Consider the following 13,533-nt stretch of genomic DNA (forward strand, 5'->3'; position numbering starts at 1 on the left):
GTTTTCGTTAAGTGTTCTAATCTAAGCTTCTGGCGATTAATAGAATATTCCATTTGACAACGTTTCAAGTGAAACAAAACTGGTTTGCTGCTAAAAAATATGAAATAAAACAACAAAATGATCAGGCTGAAATAACAGACTCTTATTATGAAAGGCTCAATAATATGCATCAGATTGGTGTTTAGTTCCTTTTTCCCATCTGATATTTATAGTTAAAATATTTTTATATATTTGACCTACATTTCAGTAACATTTTAGGTTTGTATTAATAACACTCATCTTAGTCATAATAACACATAAATATATGCAGTAAAATATAATGCATTTCATTAACATGCACTTGTGTTGGAAATGGTAATAACATTTAATTTCTGCTGCTAACAATGTAAAGGTGGCATGTCTATTATGTACGGGTTAGCAATAATCCAGTTCAAATTATGTTCAAAGATAGAAGCGTTTGTGAATTATATACCACAATGGCTTGCCGTAGTCTTTTAGATGTAATGTGACCCGTATCTGCAGCGGTTCTGATCCGTAGTGCTGCAGGATGCAGAATAAACAGGATGGTGGGGACTTTTCATCCGCTTGTAGAGTTTAGTCTTTCATAGTTTTACGATCATCATCATCATATATTTTTCTGTGCGCCACTTGATCGCGAGACTGCTACCTGTTAGCTTTAGCATTAGCTAATCTGCGTGTAGCTGCACTTTTGATCCCAAAGTTTGGACCGGTTCTGCCTTTGTGCCTTTGTTGGTTCCTTTATTTTCCTCCACTGCATCCAGATGACCACACTGTGCGCCAGTAAAAAGCATTTTCTTACACGTAACTTACTTTTGTTCAACAAAGTTCTGGGGAAAATAGTAATTCAAAGATGTTTCACCCGTGCTACGTTTAAAAATAGACAGACACGCACAGACAGTTACAGCCCTGCTCCGATATGGAAGAGCTGGGGGAAAATCAGGACGTTAATAGCACCAACCATAGGTATGTACCAACTAGCGATAAAAGCAAATTTTGATCTTTTTCTGCAGCGGTTTTAGCTTTTTTCGGTGCACCGCTGCTGGTACAGCGCCCTGTAGTGGCGCAACGCTGCAACTGCAGTTACAGTAACATCCATATAGCTGGGGGCAGAGTGAAATCAGGCTGGGGCGGCACAAAAATAGCTGGAGGCGGCCGCCACGCAAATTTGAATACAGGAAAACCCTGTATATGTGCCCCTTTTTAACTTTGAGCACCCGCCCCTTCAAAGGTCTCTGCACGGCCCTGCTCTATCTGCTTCCTTTACAGCACCTGCTGAGCTCATTTAAAGGAGTCTCCTAGCGTCTTCACACGGATGACATCCAACTGTACATCTCCTTTAAGCCCCATGAGATGTCTACGCTGCAGCTGTTACTCTCCTGCTTAGACTCCATTAAAACCTGGATGGTGGGAGCTTTCTACAGCTGAATGAAGATAAGACTGAGATCTTCATCTGTGCCCCAGAGAAGCTGGTTCCCAAAGTCAGAGACTCTCTTGGTCAGCTTGCTTCTCACACCAAACCCTCTGTCAGGAATCTTGGCGTGACCTTTGACCCAGCTGTCACCCTGGATTCTCATGCCAGTTCTCTTGTTGGCTCTTCCTTCTTCCATCTCAGGAACGTTGCTAAGCTGTGTAACGTGATGAAGGAGCCATTTCTACCCTAACAGCTGTTTCCTTTTGACACAGTGTCAGTGTGTCTGAAACAGCCTGAAGGTCATACAGTCGTTTCTAAACTGTTTACATTCCAGCATGAAGACAGAAGAAAGAAGAATGAATTCTTTCCTTTTGATTAATCAAAGAACTCTATTTTAATAAAGCTAATCCATCAAAGTGTTAGTCGATATAACAAGATGTGACCGACCTGTGAAATTAAAATATTAATTATTTTATTATGATCTTAGAAATGAAGTAATGTAACTTTAAATGGTTCAACAGGACCCATTTCACGTAGTGTTAAAAGGACTTGACACATTTTTTCACTGATCCAATCAGAATCTTACAGATCTGACGGAGGCGTGCTTCTGACGGTGTTTGGTAATTTTCATTCAACAATAAACCAAAACATCCGAGGTATAAAACAGATGCCACGTCAGCTCTAATGCAGTTCAAAGCGTTCCAGAGCAAAGTGACGGAGTGGCCAATCCTGAACTTTAACTCTTCAACCGAAAGAACCACGACAAGCTGAGAAAATCCAGTCGCTATAACAACAAGCAACGACAACAGCTCCTTTCAGAATAAGAGCTCCACTGACCCAGGCTGGGTCTGAACAGACGCCAAGACAAGAGTCGTGTGCCGGCAGTGTTGGGGTTATAAGGTGAACGAATAATTTATAAGCTTTACTTACTTTTGGATTCTTCAATAAATTCTGTAAATATGGGAATATTTACCGATTTATTAATCAATTAAGATATTCTTAGATATCTAAGGGGCACCACCCATTCTGATTAGAAAGGGAAAATTAATTGAATCCAAACTCGTATCAATCTGTCTGAAGTTGTGGGCATCCGTTTTAGGAGCAGTGATTTTCAGTCAACACAAAAAAAGTCGCTTGAGGCAAAACTGAATTGAATAACATTTAATTAAACAATGGAATAATAATGTAAAACAATCTGATATAATTGAAGATGTGTGTGTATTCAAAATGGTGTTCAAGGTGTGTGCGTGTGTGTGAGTGTGTGTGTGTGTGTGTGTGTGTGTGTGTGTGTGTGTGTGAGTGTGTGTGTGTGTGTGTTCGTATATGGATTCAAAATGGAGTCTTGAATTCAAGATGTCTGACCCCTTTGTCTGGCTGAAGTTGTGTGTATAAGTGTGGGTGGCAACTTGCACTTTAACTTCCAAAGCACTTAGACTCAGAAGTAACTTAACCTCAAATCACTCAAAACATTTCAAAATGGTCATGAAGCTTCACCAAAGATAAATCATAAATTACTATCTGATAGGTTAACAGCTTGGCCACAGCAGAAACCATTTTAAGATATTAAACAATGACCAATGAATGGTGTACTCTTGGAATACTCCCGACGGGCGTATTTGGGTACGAAAAAGAGAAAACCCATCTCCTATTTTGAAGCAAATCACGCGGTTGACTGCTTATTTTAGTCTATAAAGGAAACGGGAGAAGATAGAGAGAGAGAAGAGGAAGAACTCTTATCACCAGAACAGCGAGGCGTCCCTCACTGTTTGATTTGACGGTTCTCCGTTGTTTTAATCGCCGTTCTCCGTCGGTTTGATGGACCTCCGCTGTTTTCCAGCGTTCTCCGTCGGTTTGATGGACCTCCGCTGTTTTCCAGCCAGGTTCTGTCCTCACACAAACTGGATCGTAGCAAGGAACGTTTCCTCATACATTGGCTGGAGATCAGCACCAGGAAAGCAGACCTGGTGGGTTTGTGTGGCTTGGCTTTTCAGCGGTTCCGTGAGCTCCACTTCAACACTTAGACCTCCCGCGTGCTCGCGTTGACCAGAGCGATCGCAGCAGAATCTCTTCAAGTCAGTTGACTGAACGAAAGACAAAGAACGATGTCGTGTCGTTGTAATTTATAGCTTTGGAGCTGGCGGGAAAACTGTCCATGAGCTCCCGCACATGCGCAGAACGTGTTTCTGGTATTCGGAGGTGACGTCATCACATTGCTTCCGTGTGCAAAGCATCATGGGAAATGAAGTGTCAGCTGGCGCTGGTGTTTAATATGCTTTTCAGGGCAATTTAGCACAGTCTGTTGGAGAAAATTACTGCAGCAATTTCTCACGAGGGCATACCCTCAACAGCAGTATCTCGAGACGGGTCTGGTCGGAACCGCAGCTCTGCTACCAGCTCGGTGTCCAGAGAGGGTCCGGGTGGACCTCGGCATTCCTGATCTCACAGAGGACTTCCACCAGGTAGGTAGGCGCGGCTTAATGGTGTCTCATGCAGTTCTGAAACGAATCCCAGCTTATTCCAAACCAACATCTTCAGTTCCCGTCAGAACTAATCGCTTCTTCAGATTTGCGGGTTCTGATTTACATGACACGTCATCCATTCACCGCCTCATCCATTTTTAGTCGCACTATACACTTAGTTCTTAAATAAGCCTAGTTTAATTGTTAGTAATAACATTTCTTAACTTTTAAACGTGACTCGTTCTATTCTGTTGTCTCTGAGTGAATACATAACGGTTACATGATCTCTGCATTAAAAAGACCCGATCTTCTGGTTTAACCAACCCCGATCCATGAGGCGGATTTCATATTTCCTATGGAATCCCACGCCTTACGGCTCATTAATTAAAATGTAAGAACCTCATTTTTCCCTTACAGCTGAGTCCCATTCTGTCCCGCTCTGAACTTGAGACAGTTCTCCACACCTTCATCTCCTCACGCTTAGACTACTGTAACTCTCTTTTCACGTGTCTGAGCAGAACCTCCCTGAACCGTCTACAGGTGGTTCAGAACGCCTGTGCTCGGCTTCTGACCAAGTCCTCCAAACACACCCACATCACCCCGATTCATGAAAAAAACACTAAAACTGAGTTATTTTCTAGAAAAGACTTTTTTTTTTTTTGCCTGGGGTGTTTAGTACAAATCAGTCTTGATTATGTTATGAAATATCTAAACTTTAGAATTTTTTGCATGTATAGTTTTTACATAGCAACACATTTAAAATGTACTATACACTCGAGCCATTAGAGGACAAAAACGTCCCATTGACTTTAATGCAAACCACAGTTCTTGATCCTGTATCATCTGCAACAAATATCATGCTTTCTGTGATGTCATTGAAGTCAATGGGACGTTTTTGTCCATAACAGGCACAAGAGGGTGGTAAATTTTTAATCTGCTGCTACACAAAAACTAAAAAAGCATAAAATGTGATATTTTGCTAGACTCTTGACATATCCAAGGCTAATTCCATGCTGTCGCTCTTTTTAAAACACAGAAACAGTTTTGTTTACCTGTTTGTAGCTACAGTTTCGCCGGCAGCTGTCGGCGAAACTGTAGCTACAAACAGGTAAACAAAACTGTTTCTGTGTTTAAAAAAGAACGAAAGAATGGATTTAGAAAGACACAGCAAGAACACACCTAAGAGGTTTTGTTACCTGTTTTTTTAGAAAATAACTCGGTGCTGGTTTTTTTTTTTTTTCTTTTTTTTTTCTTCATAAATTACATCAATGAATTTTGAGTATTCAAACTGGAATTTCAGGGGTTAAAATCTTCAAAATGATTGAATTTTTTTATATGTTTGAGCAGGGCTGAAGTTGTTCAACAGATCTATGAAAAAAAAAGTAAAAAAAAAAAAAAACATTAATGTATACATTTTTTATAGCCACTTTTACAAGCGGACGTTTTTGTCCTCTAATGACTCTTGTATGAAAATTAAAGTGAAGCCTGAGGGTCAAGGCTCATATGATTTATAGAGTCTCAAAGTTCAGTTTCCAGTTGTAAATACATTTCATTCTACTGTCAGTTTAAAGAAATAATACAGCTGTTATATGTGTGAAAACACAGTTACAGCTGTCTGTAATTCACATAATATGTTTCTGTGTTTCCTACAGATTTTCAACAATAAGAAGCTTCAGAAGAACAGAGTGCTCGTGTCAACCACCAGCACCTAGATTTTCTCCACAAAAAGGAGGAACAGGAGAAACTCTGGTCTAGTATGGAGGGAGAGCATATCCATTTGAATAAGGAGACTGATGCTGCCAGGCTTCAATCCTTTAGCCAAAAAACACATTTAAACAAACACACGAGAGTCCAGACAAAGCAGAAACATTTTGCCTGTGAGCACTGTGGACAAATGTTTCACCAAAAGACTAATTTAAACAACCACATGAGAGTCCACACAGGACTGAAGCCCTTTCCTTGTGAGCTCTGTGGAAAGAAATTTAGCTTAAAGTCAACTTTAAACACACACATGAGAGTCCACACAGGACAGATGCCTTTTGCTTGTGAGCTCTGTGGACAAAGATTTAACCGAAAGTCAACTTTAAACAGTCACATGAGAGTCCACACAGGAGAGAAATCTTTTGTCTGTGAGCTCTGTGGAACAAGATTTAGCCAAAAGACAAACTTAACCACACACATGAGAGTCCACACAGGAGAAAAGCCCTTTCCTTGTGAGCTCTGTGGAAAGAAATTTAGCTTAAAGTCAACTTTAAACATTCACATGAGAGTCCACGCTGGACAGAAGCCTTTTGCTTGTGAGCTCTGTGGACAAAGATTTAGCCGAAAGACAAATTTAAACAGTCACATGAGAGTCCACACTGGAGAGAAGCCTTTTGCTTGTGAGCTCTGTGGTAATAGATTTAGTGAAAAGGGAAGTTTAAACACACACATGAGAGTCCACACTGGAGAGAAGCCCTTTCCTTGTGAGCTTTGTGGAAAGAAATTTAGCTTAAAGTCAACTTTAAACAGTCACATGAGAGTCCACGCTGGACAGAAGCCTTTTGCTTGTGAGCTCTGTGTAAAAAGATTTAGCCAAAAGACAGATTTAAACAAACACATGAGAGTCCACACTGGAGAGAAGCCTTTTGCTTGTGAGCTCTGTGTAAAAAGATTTAGCCAAAAGACACATTTAAACAGTCACATGAGAGTCCACACTGGAGATGAGCCCTTTCCTTGTGAGCTCTGTGGAAAGAAATTTAGCTTAAAGTCAACTTTAAACAGTCACTTGAGAGTCCACACAGGACAGATGCCTTTTGCTTGTGAGCTCTGTGGACATAGATTTAGCCGAAAGACACATTTAAACAGTCACATGAGAGTCCACACTGGAGAGAAGCCTTTTGCTTGTGAGCTCTGTGTAAAAAGATTTAGCCAAAAGATAAATTTAAACAGTCACATGAGAGTCCACACTGGAGAGAAGCCTTTCGCCTGTGAGCTGTGTGGTAATAGATTTAGTGAAAAGGGAAGTTTAAACAGTCACATGAGAGTCCACACTGGAGAGAAGCCCTTTCCTTGTGAGTTCTGTGGAAAGAAATTTAGCTTCAAGTCAACTTTAAACAGACACATGAGAGTCCACACTGGACAGAAGCCTTTTGCTTGTGAGCTCTGTGTAAAAAGATTTAGCCAAAAGACACATTTAAACAGTCACATGAGAGTCCACACTGGCTTTTCGCCTGTGAGTTCGGTGGAAAAGATTTACCCAAAAGATCAGTTTAAACGGTCACAAAAGAGTCCATAAAGGACAGAAGCCTTTTGCTTGTGAGCTCTGTGGATGAAGGTTTAGCTGAAAGAAAACTTAAAACAATCATCTAAGCATCCACTAGGGCTGAACGATCTATTGAAGGCGTCTCCAACCTTTTTTGGCCCGTGGGCTACTTTTACACAATGAAGTACAGCAGAGTTACTGCCATATGATTTATTTACATTGATATGTTCCATGTGTGAATGTGCTTATGTTAAACATGCTATACTTACTATATTAACATGCATTGTACTCACAAGTTGATTTCTCTGTATTTCAGTACATCAGTATATACGCGCTGTGCCAGAGCGTCAGTACTGACACGCGATCGTTCATGTTGGTTCATTTCCTTTAATGTTTTCTGTCTTTTATTTGTGCCTGATGTGTTTCGCTGCTGTGGAGCCGGGCGCATCACCTTGTCCTCCGGTGACGCACCGATCACTGATGCGGCCGCCAAGCAGGGAGCACTCCGCTGTTTTTGCGGTCGGTAGATCTTTTAGAACTGCAGTTCAAAGGTAACTCATAAGGTGAATATATATGAACCCAGGTAGCAGTTTCTCTTTAGGATTGAGAGGAGATGCAGGAAGATAATAAACAGGCAGGACAGAAAAATAGTTAAATAAAAACAAGTTAGTTTTTGTACCTGGTTGCAACAAACAGACACCATTGAAGGTAATCAGAAGTGTGGAACAGAAAATGAAATAATTATTTTAATGTTTAGAGCAGCAGGAACTCCGAGAAGCTGCAGGCGCATCAGTGAGTTTGCGGCCGCTGCGCAGGGGGAGGGGGGAGAGGGCTGAAGCAGAAACTACCGTTGTTAAAAGAAATGTGTTTAACTTTGAAAATGTGGGCGCAATTTTAATTGTCAAAAACTCCAGTGAACCATTAGTTCATTTTGCTCAAATAGAAATAGAGGCCTGCCTCCAATTCTGGCCCTCCTTCCAATAAAGGCCTGGAGCTTGATGTGCTTGAGTCAAATACAGGCCCGGGCCTGTATTAGAGGATTTACAGTAACTTTTTAAGCGCACAGGAACAGCTAACCTGTAAAGCTGATGATATTTTAAATAAAATACAAGCTAAATGTGATGAAAACACAAAAGTCTAAATAGTTTGAATTGAAGTAAAAAATGTAAAATCAGAAATAAGACTTGTTCCTGCTCTCCTGATGTACTGAATAATTTTTATGGGGGTTTTTTTTTTTTGGTCATGAAAGTTAAGTTTTGCTGCGTTTATTGCTGACAATATGAAGGTTGGAGGTTTATCCTTTTTTCTGCATCTTGTAGGTTTTTTTCTCCGCACGTCTCTAAATAAAGTAAAACTTTCTAGTGCAGAGTGGAGACAACCCATAGAAGCACTGATTTGATCTCATTTCAGAGAAAAATAGAACAGGTTAGATGCACCTAATAAATAAAACTATAACAAACTCAGGAATCTGTTTCTTTGCTTCACTGTTCTGGTGCTGAGAATATCACTAATGCGGATCAAAGGAGATACACAGATGAATGCACCTCTTATTTATTATTTGGAAACTACATTTACTGCAGCTGGCAGAGGCAGAGATTTTTTCTATATATACACGGAATTTACAGAATCATTTTAAATGTTAATTGGGGAAGACTGCAGGAGGGAGCGGTAAAATACAGGGGGTCCCCAGCAAAAACAAACTTGACGAGCCTGATGAAACCCGCTGGTTTTCCATCAGGCAGTCACGGGGCAGCTCCAACGACCCAGTGGCTGTGCTGGGTCAATGTTATCGAGCTTAGTCCGGCTCGGCCGTGAACGAGCTGAAGCGACGTCGTGCTCTGCTTAAGAAGAGGTGTTTTTTTCCCGCTTTAGAAGAAGCGTTCAACGTGTTTTTACGCTTTCTCCGAGACATGTCACGTCGCTAAGTTATTAGCGCCGCGCGCTAACACGTCAATAGTGCAGCTTAGACTGCTGGAGGCTTTAAGGGTTCAGATGAAACACCCGACCTCTCAGGCTGCTCACACATCGATCTTAAGTTGTCGCTGTTGCGCTCACGCCATAATACAGTATTAGATGCGGTTAAAGTCAGACATGAAAAAATAAATAAATTTTACATGAATAAGTGATGCTTAGCCTGGTGGGGAGAGGAAACCCTGTCAAGATCGTCAACGCTCATTTATCTTAATGCTATTGAAACATGTAAACCAAAAAGCATTATATCCACTGCTACCTTTATGCTGTAACTTCACCCTGCCCTGCCTGCTCCTCCTTGCTGCCTGCCGGCTGTGATCACAAGCAACAACATAGTAGTTCCCGCTGCTTCCTCGGGAAACAGCTAAAAAAAAAAAATCAAAACTTGGGATCTTGTAGGCGTGGCGGTGGGATTTCAGCCGTGGCGGCCCTCCATGGCTACGCCTGTGTAAGGGAAACCCTGGTGTAGTTACTGTGTAAAGCAGTATATACTAGGAATGATTAATAAAAATAAAAACTAGAATTGAACCTGAGTTACATGGTAATAACAGTTTAAGAATTCAGAAACAATTCACTAACTAAGTAATTACCATGTAAGTACTAAGTAAATAGAGGACTGTAAAAGAAAGCGCTGCCAATAATTGTACTTAATATACTTTTATGTTTGTGTGCTATGTTCTTTGTCAATATTCTTTGATTTTATTTTACACAACATGATGTGACATTTTAACTATTTCATTTCACTTGTGATTGTTTTAACTATGTGAAGCACATTGGGCTACCGTTTTGTGTATGAAATGGGCTATATAATAAACTTGACTTGAGAGAGAGTTCACAATCATGTTTTGTTACTAAATGAGACACTCAGCTGAAACTGGGGGAAATATATGATGAATCTAAATCACAGGAGATGTCCAGAGTTTTTAAAGCTCGTGTTCATCATGTTGTGGGGACCACAAAGAGGCTACACTCACACCCAGTTCTTGGTACCACAGACGTATATATTGACTTGGGACTGTTTGTATGTAAATATTGTTGACTGCTTGGCCGCTTGATCAGAACCAGAAACGTATGTGTAACAGACCATCTGGGTGTTCAAGGGGCCGTATGTGGAGGGCCACACAGAGGCTACGCTCACACCCAGTTCTTTGGACTGTTTGTATGTAGATGTAGCAGGACTGGTTGGTGTCTCAACCAGTTGATCGGCCAGCCTATCACACATATTAATCAAACCAGCCCACCATTAAAACATATTACAGATGATAACAACTCTACTGCTTGTACTATAAGATTAATGCACACAATTTAATTTAAGACATTTAAAGAGCAAGTCACCCCCTACAAGAAACTTACTTCACTCCCACTTCATGTTTGAAAAATGCAACAAATGCTGTTGCTTGGCAGACCGAGAGGAAGGAGCCGCCAACAAATACACACACACACACAGGCTCACAATGGAATTATGACATCACAATATACCAGATGACATCATAGCATACCTCTTAGCCAATAGCGGTGGCAGATTTAAATTCAAATACAGTGCAGAATTTTTCCCTGACGACGTCGCAACACTGACAGTTTTAGGCAGAATATTTGAATTTTAACCAAGATGCACTGAACTGCCAAATTATTGACTACACGTGTCTGTAGCATGATTAGACACTCCTTTATATAGTTTATCAGCAAAAATAAAAGTGATTTGGGGGTGACTTGCTCTTTAACTGCATGTGTGCACGTGTGTGTTTGCACTGAATGTGTTTGTGCACATGGTTCACACGTGTGTAGGGTTAATCTACATACTAGAACTAACGCTGTTGCTATCAGCTTTGTTAGATTCTGAGAAAGACAAACAAGTTAACTTATGAAGCTTCTATCATATATAAACATCTAGGATATTAATATAATCGATAGAAGTTCATACACCAACAAGCTTGGTTTATATTTAATCTACGGATTAATATTTAATTTAAGTTGTTTAAATTAATAGCAAAAGTTTATTTATTAAACAGAAGACTTAATAAGGTTCTTTGCTGATTCAATAACTGAAAATGCACACCATTCTGTGTTTCATTCAAAGTAGAGTCAGGTTTAAAAATTTAAGAATTTATTACTAACAATTTCAAATCTGACAACTTAAAATAGACAATTTATGAATAACAATTTATAAATGACAAATTTGAACAACAATTTTGATATTAAAACTTGTTATTAAAGCAACCCCTGTGTCTGGATGGAAAACTAAGTGGAATGATGAGGTTTGGATGCGTGAATGAAATCTCAGAAGCTTTCTTTCAGAGGGAGAACGCGTTCTGGGTGAAACGTTGGTTTTGCAGCTAGCTGATGGTTTCTTAGAGAGAACAACATCGGACGCAATCTGTGTTCTACCTCACCGTTCAGACGACCCTCTGTGTGGATCTGGAGGTCTGGAGGATGTTGTCAGCCTCGGGGGTACTCAGGTCCGGCAGATGACCAAGGGTACTGACTTTCTCTGGTCCTAGAGTTGCCGTGAGGTGCACAGGTAGATGTGGCTTTGCATCCGGGCAGATTCTTAAGGAATCTCGTAGTGTCAGCTGGTTATAGGTGTGTTTATTCAGAGCTATTCTATCGGCGTGACAGAACGCTTAGTGAGGAGTCAGGCGGCCGACCCTTCTCCTCTGGGATATTCTCGTTGCCACGAAGAAGTATCAGCTTGGTTCAAGAACTGAACTTAAGCTGTGGAGCTTTGGTTTTAACAAAACCTCAGAACACGCCCTCTCAGACACAGGAAGCATGACTATGGAAGACATGTGAGGCAGTTACCTTGAAGTGAGTCCTGCATGAGGTGTAAACACGTGCAAAAGACCTTCTGGTTACTGAACACACATTACTGATTATCATAAATAATAATTAATATTAACCAAAGAATAATAAGTCATTTCATTAGTTAAAAATACATTTATAATGAACCATGATGATCATTTATGATGATTATAGTAAACCTTATAATAAAAGAGTTTATTAAATTATTTGATTAGAGTTGAAGGTCCTTCATCTCGTGATGGAACAGCAAACAGATAAACAGTCAGATTGAAGACGGTGTTATTGTAGACTAATCGGCTCCTGGTGGTTTAATCTGTGGATGGAAGTTACAGCTCGACCCAGCTGTGACCCAGCTGGAAAGAGTGAACTTTGCCCCACAAAATGAGGCCATTCATGATGCTACACGTGCGACCATCAAGAACAAAGTAGAAATTCAGCGAAAGAAAGCAAATTGACTATATATTAATTTGGTACAAGTGTGAACCTAGAGCCCCACGTTATTATTTTAGGTACGGAGAGTGATCACGCTAGATCAAACAATGGGCTGAGACAATGGCTGTGTCTCAATTCAGGGTCTGCATCCTACGTCGGCCGGATTCGTCGGCCGGTCACGTCACAGCGCCGCGACTAGGCCTGTCCCAATTCGAAGACTCCTTCAAATGCGGTCGACGAATGCGGCCTTCTTTTCGCCTGAATGAAGGATGGGTCCGGTGTATCCTTCAATGGGTAGCATTTCCCAAGTTGCCTTGCGGGCCGGCCGGCAGAAAAACGGTGGACAGTGAAGCGGGAGCTGTTGGAGAGGATTGCGCATATAAATGTCAGTATAAACTTGAAAACTGTTAGGTTAAGGACTTTTGGTGATACATGAACGTTATTTTAGTTAGAAATGTTACAGTGAAAGTGCTTGTATTGCGGTCTCGGCTCGTATGTTCGGCCGCTCGGTGTCGTACTTCTCCCGCTACGTTTCCCCCCTGATTTTAATAGGAGTTTGTATTTTAGGTACAAGAGAAAACCAGGGAATTTATTAAGCTTAGGGCGGAGATGGACCACATGATCACTGGAGCAAAGTATTCGGCGGCTGTGGCATGGAGGTACAATAACAACATCTCATATTTTAAAAACTCGTTTGAGTTTATTTTTTTCTGCGAAAACATGAAAGGAATAACCCGTTGTCCTCTTTTCTCATCTGTTTTTTTTTCTTACATGTTTGTTAAGACTATTCTGGAGAAAATGGGCATCCAGGGGAAGGTGCCAGCGATGACCAGCTTCTGGAGCTGATCTGGGAGGACATGAGGCTGCAGATGGAGGCAGAGCAGCAGAGGGCACAGGAGAGAAGGGAGAACTTTGACAGGTTTTTACTTTGCTAGAAAAAAATGGTTAATAAAGATTAAACATGTACATATAAAAGAAATATCTAAATAAAATCAGTTCTGCATTAAACTCTTGAATTTAATTTTGGTTTACAAATGAGAATTGTTTACTAGAGGGTATCCCGCTGGGTCTGAAAAGTCTTAAAAGGTGATAAATCGGTTTTGGTCAAATTAAGACCCTTAGAAAGTATTAAAAACTATTATCACATCTTTGCTCAGGCTCAGTCGAAAGTATTTTCTCCGAATTAGCTCTCCAAC

General features: G+C 40.7%; 1 protein-coding gene across 4 annotated transcripts in view; it reads left to right on the top strand.

Moving 5' to 3' along the window:
• The window catches only part of LOC129157228 (zinc finger protein 234-like), a 159,285-nt gene that overhangs the window by 83,351 nt on the left and 62,401 nt on the right, over positions 1 to 13,533 (top strand). The gene's annotated exons all lie outside the window — the stretch shown is intronic.

Source organism: Nothobranchius furzeri, chromosome 12 (assembly GCF_043380555.1).
Source record: "Nothobranchius furzeri strain GRZ-AD chromosome 12, NfurGRZ-RIMD1, whole genome shotgun sequence".
NCBI classification, from domain to species: Eukaryota; Metazoa; Chordata; class Actinopteri; order Cyprinodontiformes; family Nothobranchiidae; genus Nothobranchius; species Nothobranchius furzeri.